The sequence below is a fragment of the Narcine bancroftii genome, chromosome 2 (genome assembly GCF_036971445.1).
Source record: "Narcine bancroftii isolate sNarBan1 chromosome 2, sNarBan1.hap1, whole genome shotgun sequence".
Lineage (NCBI taxonomy): Eukaryota > Metazoa > Chordata > Chondrichthyes > Torpediniformes > Narcinidae > Narcine > Narcine bancroftii.
The window spans coordinates 30,639,954-30,656,145 of NC_091470.1; positions in this window are offsets into that span (position 1 = coordinate 30,639,954).

The window sequence follows — 16,192 nt, forward strand, 5'->3', positions numbered from 1 at the left end:
GGAAGGGCCTGTTTCTGTGATAAGTTTCTAAATTTAAAAATAGATACCAAATAACTAATTTGAAAGAAATGATGGGAATCCTCCATAATTTCTTGGCAATCAATTCAACCACATTTAGATTAGGGTTATTATTATTTTTTTTTTAATTTAAAACTCATTTAAAGACACATGACATGTGTGGGTTGACAGAAAATCAGGTATTTCCTGAGAATCTAGGAATGGAATCTGCATGCAGTACACAAACGAACTGGGGAAACTCAAGCAGGTCAAACAGGTGACAAAGGATAACCAACATTTTGGGCCTTGAAATTTTAAGTCAAAGCAGCGAAGCTTTAAATAAGATTTTTACATAGCCTCTTCTGTCCTTATTAGTCCTCCTCTTTTCCCACATTATAGCTGAGACCTCATTCCTGAAGTACTTAGTTGTATGTCAATAGGTGTATTTCAATCCGCCAACCCTCCTAGGAAGTGGATAAACTTACTTGGCTTGCTGCATCCGGGGAACCTTTCCCACTGTAACATGATTTACCTGGTTCATCGGGAACCTGAGATTTTAAGTGGGGTCCCGTCTCCAGTGGTGACATCATGAGTAACTTATTACGTACTCGCAGGGCAGGGAAATTGTTGTGGTAATAAAACACATACACACTCAATGTATAAAAGAACGTGGGGGAAAAAAAGTGCACAGTTTAATAAGATATATGTACTCAATGTATAAAAGACCATGGGAAAATCTACCACAATGGGCTTCAGACTGTTCATACTTATGACAAATCCACATACCAGTTTGTCATTATTCCCTAAACCATAGAGTATAACATTTTATTAGGTATGAAAAGTAATCTTGTGATGATTCAAAGCTAATGGCCCCCACCAGCCATGCTCTGACAGTCACGCCGACTGCACAATTATATTTCACAGTACAGCTGGCTGAATTTTCTGGTTTTTCTCCTTTATATACCTCTCATACTTTATTCAGTTGAGTTAATTGGGCTCATAACAAGGTCGATCGGAACAATAATTACTATATTATGAAAGGACAAGTTGACAATAGATTTCTTTGCTTGCCTTTTTCTGTTTATTTCAGTGGCTTTTACCATAACTTAGTCAAGACCTTTTTATTTCAGGTTCTTTGCCTGACACACACTAAGATAATGAAACCAGCATAGTCAAATGTAGCAACACCTGGGTGGTATTCAGGCCGGGCATATAGGTGGCAAGTAATATTTGTGCCATACAAATGCCTGGTTATTGTACTATTCAGCAGTACAAAATCCAGCTGACACTCCTGCCATCACAGAATTTCTCATTATCTATATTCTGGAGTTTACAATTGACCGGAAATTAAACTGGACTAGGAATTATAACGACAAGAGGAGGAGAGAGGTAAGGAATCCTGCAGCCTATAACTCACCTCATAACTTACACAGTAGTAACAGATTGTATCATCTACAGCAACTCCAGAAGAATCGTTAGACAGCTCCTTCCAAACCCATGACTATGACCAACTGCAAGGACAAGGGCAATAAAAGCACGAGGAACACCGTTATCTGGAAGTTACCCTCCAAGCCACATCCGCATCCTGACTTGGAAATATGCCGCTGCTCTTTCACTGTTGCCTGAGAAAAATCCTTCCCTAACACCAATGTGGGGATACCATGTCTCAAGGTCTGCATGGTTCAAGAAGGCAGCTCTTGTGTTTTTTTAATTTTTTTTTTCAATTTTTCACACTATGAACCATACTGACCAAAATACACACAAACATTTCCCTCTTGAATATACACAGTCATTTTCTCCCCTTTTCCCCCCTCCCTTCCCTCCCTCCTTCACCCCCCCCCCCCACCCATTCAACGTTCAACCTATATGATACATTAAACCCATTAAACAATGTCATCACACAAATGAAAATAAGCAAGAAATTTGTGTCATCTACTTTTACATACTGGGTCAGTTCTTATTCACCTTCTCCTGGACAGTTAGATGCTGTCTGATCTTTCGAAGCCTCCATCCCCTGAATGAATTAAAAACAATCAAATGAACTAATATATATATTTCCTTTTATTTTTAAATTCTTGCTGTTTTTGACTAGTTTTCTCTGAAGTGCCCTTCAGACATGAGGAACATCACATATTTTCAACCACCAAATCTTCACACAACCTTCTAAGCACCAGCAAATCAAGTTAATGTATTTTCTTAACTCATCTTGCTAAATACTTGGAGCAGATTCATTAGCATTAGAATTAGACTTTGAAATATAATTTAATCGATAATTACAGGATCATTATAAAATACAGATTGAAATTTTCTTTTGCCAAGTATATTTAACAGCTGTTTATGAAAAAGCACGTCTCCAGAATGGAGGACCATCGCCTTCCCAAGATCGTGTTATATGGCGAGCTCTCCACTGGCCACCGTGACAGAGGTGCACCAAAGAAGAGGTACAAGGACTGCCTAAAGAAATCTCTTGGTGCCTGCCACATTGACCACCGCCAGTGGGCTGATATCGCCTCAAACTGTGCATCTTGGTGCCTCACCGTTCGGCGGGCAGCAACCTCCTTTGAAGAAGACCGCAGAGCCCACCAAACTGACAAAAGACAAAGGAGGAAAAAAACCCAACACCCAACCCCAACCCACCAATTTTCCCTTGCAACCGCTGCAACCATGCCTGCCTGTCCCGCATCGGACTTGTCAGTCACCAACGAGCCTGAAGCAGACATGGACATACCCCTCCATAAATCTTCATCCGCGAAGCCAAGCCGAAGAATGAAAAATACAATATTCAATGAAAAATAGGCATGCTGCTGAACCAATGGTTTAGTGTACCCAGCACTGTGCATTCTGGGCCCCAGGAGTATGCATTCAACATAAACCATCACTTTCAGAACAAGATGAAGGGAAAAATTAGAGGAAATAGATGAACAAGAATTGAAGGAGGGGCAGAATTTCTTGTAACAGGCAGGAAGTTTCCTCACAACAGCCGTTAGTGCGTATTAGGATTCTCATGGAGTCCATTGGGGCTTTGCCAGCCTCCTGCAATTTCCCAACAGTAACACTGGAAAATTCTGTGCACTGAGCCTGCACCAGGATGGATGTTGTCCTAATTCATTAAACCCACTGATTTCAATGGACAGGCGTGACTACAAAAGAGAGAGCTCAATTTTGGGGGATTTGTCTGAATGTGGACAAATAACCTTCCTGGTGTTCAGCACCCTGACTCCAGTGATGTGTGCAGAGTGGTAGCATGCAGGTGTGGTTAGCAAGCTCTGTCCCCTGAACACTTAGGGGAGCTGGTTCCATCCTTAGTTTTATTAATAAAGTCATAGAATCATATGGTCATAGCACATGGAACAGCCCCTTCATCCTCTCTTGTCAATACTGACCATAGAAGAAGGCTTTTTGGCTAATAAAATCTATGCTGACTCTCAGATCGATCACATTCTCCTTAAGGGGAACAGAGTTATGCAGTTAGTAGAGGCCCTGCTTCACAGCTACAGAGACTCAGGTTCAATCCTGACCTCAGGTGCTGTCTGTGTGGAGTTTACTCCTTTTCCCTGTGAACACTTGAATTCTGCTTTCTTCCACGTCACATAGGCATATGTGTGTTGGTAGAGCTGAAGTTCAAGTTCATTGTCATCCAATTGCACAAGTTCTTCTTCTTTGGCTTGGCTTCGCGGACGAAGATTTATGGAGGGGGTAAAAAGTCCACGTCAGCTGCAGGCTCGTTTGTGGCTGACAAGTCCGATGCCGGACAGGCAGACACAGTTGCAGCGGTTGCAGGGGAAAATTGGTGGGTTGGGGTTGGGTGTTGGGTTTTTCCTCCTTTGCCTTTTGTCAGTGAGTACAACCTGATGAAACAGCATTCTCTAGTCCTCGGTGCAAAGCACGCAGGCACACAACCAGACATAATACACATGCAGACAAACAATACATATGCAGGACAAGTATAGAGAGAAATAAAGAAATGAAGAAAGAAAGAAAGAAATAGATAAATAAGTAGATAAATAAATGCATTTTGTTCAGTAAATATGAGAGTCTTGGATAGTTAGTGTGAGCAGTTCCTTTGCCGGTGGGAAGAAGCTGTCTCAGCCTGGAGCTGCTGTCTCAGTACTCCAGTATTTCTTTCCTGAAGGGAGTAGTTAAAAGATATATGTGTGTGTGGGGTTGTAGGGGGTCTCAGAAATTTTGCACGCCCTTTTCAGACAATGATCCCAGTAGATCACATCAATTGAGAGGAGGGAGATGCCAGTGATCCTCTCTGCCATTCCTATGGTCCTGTAGATTGATCTTAAATCCAACTCTCTACAGGAGTTGTACAGCACACTGTGACGAAGAAGGTTGACATAATCTACAACTGGATCACCCTGCACTTACTGATACGTTTGGCCAGCTTCAGTGACGACATTCGAGGCTATGACCAAATGCACAAAATGTAGAAGTAGGAAAGCTGAAGTTTAAAGAACAAGAAAATGTCAGAAACATTTATCAGGTTTGGGAGACTGGACATTTCATTTTGATAAACTTTCATCAAGATCTGATTCATCACAGGCCGTCACATACATGATTATTGTCAATAATTGACAATTGAGGAAATTTTAATTTAATTTTAATTTATAGATTAAGCACGGTAACAGGCCCATGAGCCTGTGCTACCCAAATCTGTCCATGTGACCAATTAATCTACTAGCCCTGTATGACTTTGGAATGTGGAAGGAATCGAAAGCACCTGGAAGAAATCCTGCAGGCATGGGAGAATGTAGAAACTCCTTGCTGAGAGCGTTAGATTCCAACCCAGGTTACGGTGCTGAAATAATATTGTGTTAAGTATCGTCATCATAACTTGGCTTTGCGAACAAGAGTTTAGGAAGGGGGCTGTCCGTGTCTGCCACAGGCTTGGTGATAGCTGACGAAGCCGATGTGAGATAGGCATGCCCTGCTGCCTATTCTGTTCTGGGTTTTGTGCTGCTGTGTCACAGTTCTTCTTCCATCTCTTTTGTCCTGAAGGCCAGTCCTGTGTGTGCTTTCAAAGGAGGAGGCAGACTGGTGAATGGTGTGTCACCAGGCCACTCAATCAGAGGCTAGAACAGACCACTAGTGATGGTCAATGTGGCGGGCACCAAGGGATTTCTTCATAGACCTCTATTTCAGAGCCCCTCTGTCACAGCGGCCAGTGGAGAGTTCGCCATGCAGCACAATCTTTGGCGGGCAATGATTGTCCATACTGGAAATGTGCCCTGCCCAGCGTAGCTGCATCTTCAACAGCACGGTCTCAATGCTGGTAACCTTTGGCTGATTGAGGACTTCAATGCTGGTGGCGGTCACTCTAAGTGGATGTTGAGGATGGTGAAGATGCAGCGCTGGAGGAAGCTCTCAAGGAGTTGTAGGTGGTGACGGTAAGTGTTCCACGACTTGAAGCCGTACAGGAGACGGGTCAGTATAACAATTCTGTACACACTGAACTTTGTGGCTTTCTTCAGATGCTTGTTGTTCCAGACTCTTTTATACAACCTGCCGAATGCGTTGTTTGTCTTTGCCATTCTGCTGTCAACCTCTTGGGATCTGACGAGATGGTGCACCCCAGGAAGATGAAGTGGTGGATTGTCTTCAGCTCAGTCTCATTTCAGTTTGTAACTATACACTACCACATCATCCAAAATGTTATTTTGAAGTGTTTTGGATCCAGTTTAGTCTGCACATCTAGTTATTTCATCTGAGAGCAAGAAGAGAAAAAAAATGTCTGTGTACTTATAATTTTCGCCTGCCAATGCACAATGACTTTCCTGACTTTCAGTGTTCAGTTCTGGTCACTTCATTATAGGAAGGTTGTGGAAGCAGAGAAAGGGTGCTGAGGAGATTTACCAGGATGTTGCCTGATTTGGAAAATAAGTTTATGTGGCAAAGTTAGCAAAGCTGGGACTTTTCTCTTTGGAGCGAAGAAGGATGAGAGATGACTTAATAGAGAACTATAAGATTATGAGAGGCATAGATAAGGTCGACAGCCAGCACCTTTTTCCCAGGGCACCAGAGGGCATCTGTACAAAGTGAAGGGAGGAAAGTTTATGGGAAGCATCATGGGTAAATTTTTTGCACAGAGTTGTGGGTGCCTGGAATGCTTTGCCAGAGGTGATGGAGCTGAAACATTTGGGGCATTTAAGAGACTCTTACAAAAACAGGTTAGAAGGTAGGACGTGTGTAGTTTTTATTTGGTGGGAATATATAGGCTGCCACAACATCGAGGGATGAAGGGACTGTACTGTGCTGTAGTGTTCCATGTTCTATTGTTTTTAAGTTCAGTTAATTTGCTACCTTTATATTCTAATCTCTTGTGTGTTTCACCAATGTCATTGGGACAAATGTCTTTGGAGTTAACCCAGCACTTGTCATGCAGTGGGGAATTTTGAGGAAATCTTTAACACAAGGAGCTATTTCACTGGCAGTTGCATGGACTTAGTCAACATACAAACAGGAAGGATAAACCCTGTTGAGGCACTGAAAAACAAATGGACAGAGTGCCTCACTCAGTAAAGAACATAAGGATTCAGACTTAGCCAGAAGCAAAGAGATTAAAAAGGGTTGACTAAGCTTTGTACAATATCTGAAAAGATTGTGCCAGAGGAACTGAATCCATTTTTTTCTCCTTTTTCTCTGTTCTTAACGTTTGGAAATGTTAAGGTTCCAGTAGCCATGGGGACTATTTATTTTAGCACAATGGTTTATCTCTGTACAACAAAAACATTACAAATCTTTTTATTTGCTTTCATTGCATTCTAGTTTTGCTCCCTCTCTCTGTGAAGTTGTGCTGTAGAAATTGCGTTTCAGGTTGGAAGATAAATATACAAAGAAAATGGCAATATGAGTAACCTTGGTTCACGTTTCTTTTCCACATTAAAACAACTTTGAATCATAAAAAAAAGTTAAGAAAGGACAATAAAGTTCAAAGTCTGCTGAGGAAAATGATAAAATAGTCCAAGCATTTCAAGATAGGTACTGTGGTGATACAACCATTGGACTGTCAGTGACTGCTTGCGCCTGTCTGCCTTTCTACCTGCCTACTGCAGGGGATAACCCTTTGTACCTGCAGGCAGGTAACCTGGGAAGCTGGCTCCACCTACACCCTGCCAATCACCGGCCCCATATAAAGGCTCATGCTGGCCCTTGTGTAAGCAGTAGAGCCAGAAGGGATACTGAACCTTGTGTGCAAGTTTTAAGCTCATTACAGCCTTCATAGTTTCAGCTAGTTTGTTCGCACCGCAGTGCATCACAGGTACACCGTAAAACTGCTGTTATCTGCAATTCAAGCAAGTGGCATCCACCAGCAACCCGCAAAGTAATCACAGAAAATAAACAGGTAAAAATACGGAAAGTTTAAAATTGGCGTGGTTCATTGTTAGTTCGCCAATCACGCAACACGCAATCTCAAGCAACCGGTAAGATCACTTAGCTGGCATCTTCCAATCCCCATAAGTTCTGGATATTTTCTGAATAATATTGCTTTATAAATGTTTCCATGTGTATATTTGTTAAAACGGTACATCTCCCAGGGACTTTGGTGGTGCCAGACTAGCAGATTTTATAGACTATTTGGTGTTGCTCCTTTTAATTCACTCTTTCACATATTAAACAGTAAGATAATAAATTTCTAGTGAATGTTCAAATTTAAAGGAAGTGAAAAAAATAAAGTGCATTGATTGGATAGTAAATAAGCAAATAGAACCTAATGAGTTTCCATTTGTTAGTTCCAGCTTTTATGTTTCAGTGCATTGGCTTGTCACCAATCTCCAGTGCAGATCTCTGGCCTGGTCACACATCAGGCCTATACTCAGGGTCACCATTAGACTCACACTCCATACGCCTGTCCACACCATGAGATGCCATACCATTAGGACTGCCAAATAATCCACTGCCAGATTATCTGTGTTTAACTGCAATTTGAAAGCATTGGCTGACAGGATTAATGCCCTGAATCTTGACAATCAACTGTCAGCTGTGTCGAGTTGGATAATATGTTCTTGTCAAAGTAATGGTACGGGTAATGCAAGTTCAGTAATGCAAGTTATACAAATGCATCAAGAATTCTCCAGTTTCTCAAACTGAGATTTTCTTTGACACATTTTCAAATGAGTTGTTAAAAAAAATCTTCCTCGTGAAATTTGTCCTTGTGTTAAATCCAGTTATTTGAGCTCAAGGTGAAGTTGGCAACTCCGCAAAGCTTGACAGAGGGAATGATTTTCATGATACGAAATGATGGATGAAATCCAGTGAGGACACACAACATGTGTATTGATTATATAAAGGAGCAAAGTTAATTATTTTATGTTTCTTTCTGGTATAATTGATGGAAACAATAAAATATTGATAAGAAAAGGTCCCGATAAAATGTTTGAAATCCACATACAAAGATTTTGAATCACCTAGCAGGCTGGAATTCAGATTCATTTGCTTCAAGTCAATGTTCAAATAAATCTTTGCAAGGTGGTTTGATAAGAAACCAAAGTGACCTGACTGGGAGAGAGAGAAATTTGACTTTGAGCATCTCATGTTTTTTTGAATCACACATCCAACTGATGAGCTGCGATTCAACATTGATGTAAATGGGAGATGAATCCGTGCCATTTCTATTTAATTTGATGAATCAATTTTCATGTGTTTTGGATTCCAATCTTGCCCTGGTGGAACGGTCCCAGGCATTAAAAAGGTGAAAAAAATCATACAGCGTAAGCAGATCTCCTGTGACTAAAAGTTCCGAGTGAATAAAACTATCAGATTTTTAACTGGCAAATGAATCAGAACTCAATGATAAAATAAATTGGTTATCTCAAAGTTTCTCCTCGAGCCCGTGACTAAGGTTATAATTCTGCCTCTATGCCCATTCGGAATTCCGAGAGAAACTTTGAAGAAATTAAATGACATTTACCTACCAAAAGCCATTCATCTGTCCACTTCCTGAGTTAAAATGTAACACACGTAGCTGACCACGCACAATGGATGCTCAGGACACGGGGAAAAATCTGGTGGAAAGAAACCCTGTAAGTCAGAAATTCCCTGCAGGTGCAGGCTGCCACTCCCTGAATTTTAGCAACCGCTTCAATCTGTATTCAGGGAAGGGATCAAATTTCCCTTTCATTTAATGAAAGGACTCTCTGATAGCATCAACGTGAGAGTGATACTGGGCCTGGAGTGCTCTGAGACCAAAGGATATTGACAATAAATAAAATAATCACGGAGGCTGCAAATCTGACAATGCAGGAAATACTCAGCAGGTTGAGCTGCATCTGCGGGAAGAGAAACAGAAGTTGTTTATAGGGAGGGGCACTACTTCGAGGCCGACTCCATTGGTGGAGAAAAATCCACACTTAACGTTGTATAAAGAAGGCCTGAAAACCTGCTCTGGTGTCGTTTTCATGAAGAGCGGCACCTTGTTGCATCCTCCGGAGGCGATGGAGGCGGGGAAACTGGCGCCATAGCGCCACTCACCAACGCGACATCGTACATACGCGTTGAATGGGATCAGAAAATGGTGACCATCGAGCAGGTAATGAATAGAAGTAAGTAAAAGGAATGAGACTAAGAATCAAAGATTGTATGATGAGTTAAAAGTTTAATAGTAAACATCTTGAATGGCACATATATGGATAAATAAAGCGACGAGTGTCAAGAGTTGGGGTTTTAAAATTTGTGTCTCAGGCTGACGATATTAAGAGATTCAGACTTTAAACTCTCTGGATTAGACCATTCCAAAGATTTGGAATTAACTGAGAGAAAATAAAATCTCCTCCTCTCCATCTTAAAGGGTAATTGCTTGTCATGAAACTCTGTCAATTCCCCACACGGAGGAATATTCTTTTATAAATATTTTATTGATTTTAATAAAGATCTTATAATAATAATACAGTACAATGGGATGATATGAATAGTTACACAGGATTAACAAAACAATCGGTATATCAAATACAAATGTAAATTGTAAAACATATCCAGAATTTGTAGCCCAGGGTAGTATTTAAAATAAAATATAATAAAAGGAGAAACTAAAAGAAAAAAATTCTCAGTAGACCTCCCTAACAGCGTGGCCCGATGCTATATGGAATTAGCATTAAAAGAAAAGCGAATGGTGAAAAGAATTCCAAAAGAGATCATAGAAAAGACACAAATCAGACAATTCAATTGAAATGAAATGATAAAATAAGAAAGTGAGTCATAAATGACTCCGACAGCCTCTGAATCTTATATCTGAATTATTAACTGAATCTTTTCCATGTTCAAACAGAACGTGATGTCCCGCAGCCACTGAGCATGTGCATTAAATTGAAGCATTTAAGTAAAATCGTACGTCTCACCAAGAAACGTTCTTACATCATCTTCATAAGTTCCCTAACAGCTTATTTATTTCAGTAAGATCCCAACTTGGAAACTTTATTGTGTGTGGGGGACAGACCACTCAACCTTTCTTCGTAAGACAATTTCCCTTCCCAGGAATCAACCAGGTGAACCTTCTCTTAACTGCCTCCAAAACAAGTAATGTTTTTATTCCAGGTGTGCTCTGAACAAAACACTGTTATGCTGTCGCAAAGATCCCCTTCTTCTATATGCCATCCTACTTCAATGAAGACCAACACTTCCTTTGCTAGTTACCTGCCAGAGTAACCTGCTGACTCTCATTGTTTCATGTATGAGGATATCAGGATCTACGCAGATTACTGCATTCTGGTATATGGTGCAGTACCAGTGACACAGCTATATGAAGAATGTGATTAAACAAGAAAGGGTGCAGTAAAGATTGGTGGCAATGATCCTGGGACTGGCGAGCTTGAGTTGAGAGGCTGGACAGCATGGTTAGCATAGCGGTAAGGGCAATGCTGTTGCAGCGCCAGCGATTGGACCTGGGTTCACATCCCGCACTGTCAGTAAGGAGTTTATACGTTCTCTCTGTGACTGCATGGGTTTCCTCTGGGTGCTCCAGTTTCCTTCCACCATTCAAAAGTGTACCGGGGGTGATAGGTCAATTAGGTGCAATTGGGCTTATCAGATGAAATGGCCTGTAAGCCTAAATTTAGACTTGTAGGTTGGGACATTTCTCTCAGGAGCATGGGAGGTTGGAGTGATGATGCACAAAAGTAGAGTTATGGTTGTTTTCTCAGGGTAGGGCAGCCTTAAGCTAAAGGGTACAATTGTTTAATTTTAAAAACATTTAGACAGGTAGATAAATAAAGACCCAACACAGGAGAAACCCAGCAGGTCACACAGCATTGCAGTATCTAAGGGTAACCAATGTTTCAGGCCTGAGGCTTGGCAGTTTGCAAACATTCTTACAATCCTCATTCAATACACCCATTGCATTGTCAAAAAAATAGAACAAGAATATCCAAGAGCATTCACAAATCATTTCATTTCCAAAATTCTACCTTCTATAAACTCTGCTCCAACTAACTTACCAAACAACTCTGCAAGCACCTGGTGATTCTTTTAAGGAGCGCAGGCGCAAGGCTATTGAGACCCAATTTCCTCTCCATGATCCATGCTTCACACTGACCACGTTGACCTCAAGCAATTTCATGGATGAGGTACCAGTTGATGGCATTCCTTTAAGATCCACTTTTTTTTCAGCTATGTGCATGAGCCATGCATGTAAACGCATGGGCTGAAACTTTCATGTCCACAAGGCGTGCCATAAAATAATGATTATGATCCACAATCAATTTCAGGTTGCACTTCAGAGGTGTAGAACTTTTAAAATCTCTCTACTTTATACGCAAACACATCTGTTTAGAAAGCACCTTAATATAGACAATGGGAACTTAAGATTTTGCTTTACGAGCAGATCATGGTGTTGGACGAAGCACTGAGGGTGAAATGTGTCCTTGGTTGGTTGCAGTAAATTCTCAAACAATAGAACTCAACTTTAGAAGCAGAGTGCAACAGCTGCAACTTCAATTTTAGAATATTTCTAAATTGGGAGTAGTTTAGAATTAAAGTTGAGGTTGGGTACAACGGGACCCACGCCAATATCGACAGTAGCTTCAATTCATTCACTGGAATTGAATATACTGGATATCAAGCAGCAGGCTTCATCCTTCTCCCTTCACAGGCGGGAGTTGTAAATTAATTATATTTATTAATACCATTGTAAAACATGTCTTAAAAATCACCGAGTGCAGATATTGAGGATTTATATCGAAATACAGCTTGTGGAATGATGCAGCTTATCAACTGTTTAAAAAGAACACAAAAATATCAATTATCTCATTTAATTAAACAGCCTCAGCGTGAATGATTTTTCAAAATGTCAGGACGTAGATTCTTTAAACCTTTACACCAAAGGACAGAGATTAGGAACCAGCTTCACTGACAAATGTGCAGGTAAATCAATGGGATGTGAAAGAAACCATGAGGAATATCCTTTGCATTGACTGATAAGATGAAGAATTTAAAACAAAAAAGATTGTTGGGCAGTTAATCAACAGCCAGAAATGGAGGGAATGCCTGGCTTATTGAAGGGGGATCTCATTTATCTCTATCTCAGAGCTGAACAGCATCTGCAGGCTGACAAGCTGAAGTTGGTTCGTTGCCAATAAATTACTTCCCTGCTCCTGTTTTCAAGAAGAGGTTTTTCATACAGAGGGTGATGGGTGTATGGAATGAGGTGCTAGAGGAAGTAGTAGAGATGGGGATAAATGGAATGTTTGAAAGACATTCAGAATAGGTACAGGGTTTAGAAAGATATAGTTCATTGAACAATACTGCACAGCACAGGCCATTCAGCTCATGATGTTATATCAACTTATGTAAACCTACTCTACAACAATGCAATTTTCCCCCACCTCACACCCATAACCCACTATATTTCTTACATCCATGGCCTTACTGAAGATTCTTTTGAAATGCCCTATTGTACCACCCCTGACAATGCATTTCAGGTACCCACGACTCTGCGTAAAATTCTTACCTCTGACACATCCCCTAAACTTTCTTCCTCTCACCTTAACAATGTTGTTAGGTACTGGCAATCTGGATATAGACCAACCACAGGACGATTTGGGCCGAAAGGCCAGCTTCCATATGAATGACTAAGAGTTCCTTAGGAAGTTCATGTTGAAGCAATGAGAGTCCAAACAGCTCAGTGATTTCTCATCCCCATATTTACCTCAGACACAACCAAAATGCTGAAACTACTTAAAGGGTGCTCAGCGCTCACTATGATATCCTTGACTATTTCAAAGCTTGTCATCTCAACACCTGGTCGCGTTACTCCAGGAGTACGTGCTGAGGCATACACTTAGTGCTGCCAACATGAGGGTGCTGTGGGAAACACCACAGTCGACAGTCCTCCCATTATCGGGCATTGAGGGGCTGAGACCAAGGGGAAGTCTCTCAAATAACAGAGGGGAGAGAAGCAACAAGTTGCCACAGTCACAGTAATGGTGTAAGCAGAATTGAGTGTAACAAGACAGTGACAGGAATATATGGGGAGGGTAGGAACCAACTCTGAATGGTTATCCTTTTGTGAATAAGTTATTAGAACCATTACAGCACAGAAAACAAGCCATTCAACCCTTCTGGTCTATTTTTGGAAGAAAAAATCAAATTTACTGGCCCTTTGGCCCAATATTGACAAATGCCAAGCTGGGCACAGTTATCCTTTTTGAGTTAATTTATTGTCATTTTGTGCTGGTACAGTGAGAAGGGGTCTTCTACGATCAGCCTAGCAAGTCCAACATGCATGTAACTGTATAAACTAAAAGGGCAAGAGCATAGTTGTGCTCTGTTGTTCATTGCATCAGTGGACCTGGTTAAACCCTCTGTGGCATTTTAGAGATAGGTCAAGCTAATTAAGGGGGATTATTCTTGCAAAGCCAATGACGTGATGGAACTTATTATAATCTCTTCACAAAGAAGAACAGATAACAAATCCTTGAGCTAAATTAATCACAAAGGAGAAATTATTTTGTATATTATAATTTACTGTCCTGATGTTAACAAAGATCACCTCAACAATGTCATGTTATTATCATCTCCATCCTGCAATGCAAGCAATCAAATAATAGATATTCTCAAATTATGTTCATGTCTATATTTTAAATGCATGTCAAAAATGTGAGCTGATATGAGGACAATGGAATTTGATTTGATTGAATCAAATTGCCAGAGGAAGAACAAAGCTCCTGCTGTTTGGTCCCAATAACAAGTTTTATCTCAAATTTCAGAATATCAACCAATCAGGCGACGTTCCTTCTAAGAGTTTCCAGAACAGCCTATATGTTCCCTCTCAGAATAAGATAACTATTGCAGAAATATCTGCATCACTGGAGCTGTTCAAACTCACTGTGTAAAATGCCGTCAGCACATAGCGGGGATGTTTACCTCATTGCTCTGAATTGAGCAAGAAGTTTGTTGATACCACACCTGTTTTTCAAGCACAGATTGCTTACCTTAATCATGTGTGAGTGGGTATCACTCTCGCCTCTGATCTTTTTATAAGATACAACATTGTAGAAGCCTGTACCAGCCATCAACACCTGTGCAACACAATTGCACCCAATAACCCACCAATCCTTTACAGTTTGGAGGGTGGGAGAAAACCAGAACGTCTGGGGAAAAAAAACTCATGCAGGTTGCGGGGAGAATGTATAAATTCCTTACAGACAATGGCAGGTTCAAGTCCACAGGCTGGTGTTGCACTAACCACTACTCTAACCATCCTGCTCACAGGAACTGGGTTGTCCACTGTTATAAGGTGGTGACTTTAAATTCCATGACATATGGACAGAGGTCCAGAATAACATTCCAGTGGAGAATTGTTCAGAATGCTGTCTTTTAAATGAGTTGTCAGACTGACGCCTTTCAAACCTATCAAGGTGGGCATGTAAAGACCTCTGGAACAATCTTAGAGAAGAGCAGGGAAGTTATTCCTGATACCCTGTGTAGCATTTATTCCTCAGTCAACAACATAGAGAGAGATTAGCTGGTCATTTTAATTGACTTTTTTTTGTGGGAGTTCTCCTGCTTAATACCCTAACCTTAATCTAACATTCTCTTTTAAGTTACAAACTCAGCTAGAAATCAGTCACTTGGATTCAATGGGGTTGAACTGATTTATAATTCCCAGTCAGAGGTCATCAATCAAGAGTCATTTGACATGCTAAAGTGGAAGCTAATGATATACTGTGTTGGATACTGTTGGGGGAGGATGGTCTCCTAGGATAGATCAGCAGTGACGGCCACTACAGTGGGCATTGCTAGAGGGAGTGGGAGGAGGTGGGAAATCATCAAGCCAATAAAGGATAATGGCAGAGGGTTCCATTGTAAGGAGTGCTAATTGATGTATCTGTGGCTGCAAAAGAAACTCCAGCTTAGTGTGTTGCCTTCCTGGTGTGGGGATTAAGCATGTATCAGAATAGCTGCAAGATAAGCTTAGGGAGCAAGGCAGACATTGTAAGAGTAGAAGAGCAAAGGTTATGAGTACAGAATTACTTCTGAGTGCAGGAATAGAAGGAAAGGAGAGTTGCATGAATGGATGGTGCAAGAAGATTACCTTTAGGTTCCCTGATCATTTGGACAGTTTCTGGAAAAAGCAACTGTGCTCACTAGTTGGCACACACGAGTGGAGCTAAATGGCCTGCTTCCATGCTGCATGGCTATTTTGTTGGAGTCATAGCAAGGCTGGCAGCCTAAGGGCCAGAAATTAAAGAGGACGAGTGGGCTGAATTATCTTCATTTTGTAATGCATGTAAATCAAGGTGACATTGCTGCATGGCCCATTGATGATGGCCCATGCGATGCCTGAGAACTTCAAATAACTGGACATACCTCATGGTTTTCATGCATTTCTCTGAACGCTCTGCGTATTGTTTTGCTACTGGCTAAATCACAAGGGACACATATATCATATGAGCTGGGATTAGGAATAAGACCATCGTCTCCCTGAACTTGCTCTCCCATTTAATAAAATCAAGGTGAATCTCAATTCCTCATTCCCATCCACTTTTTAATCCAATTCTCACCACTGCCTGAAAAAAACCCTCAAAGAATCAGCTTTAATCACCCTTAAAGAAGTGTTGCAAATACTCACAGCCCACTGAGATAAGTAAAATGATTTAATCTCTGTCTTAAATTGTTGATCTCTTATTTTTAAACAGTGACCCCCACCCCCCCCCCCTCCGTGATCAAATCACAAGAGGTGGTTCACATCAATTTTCTC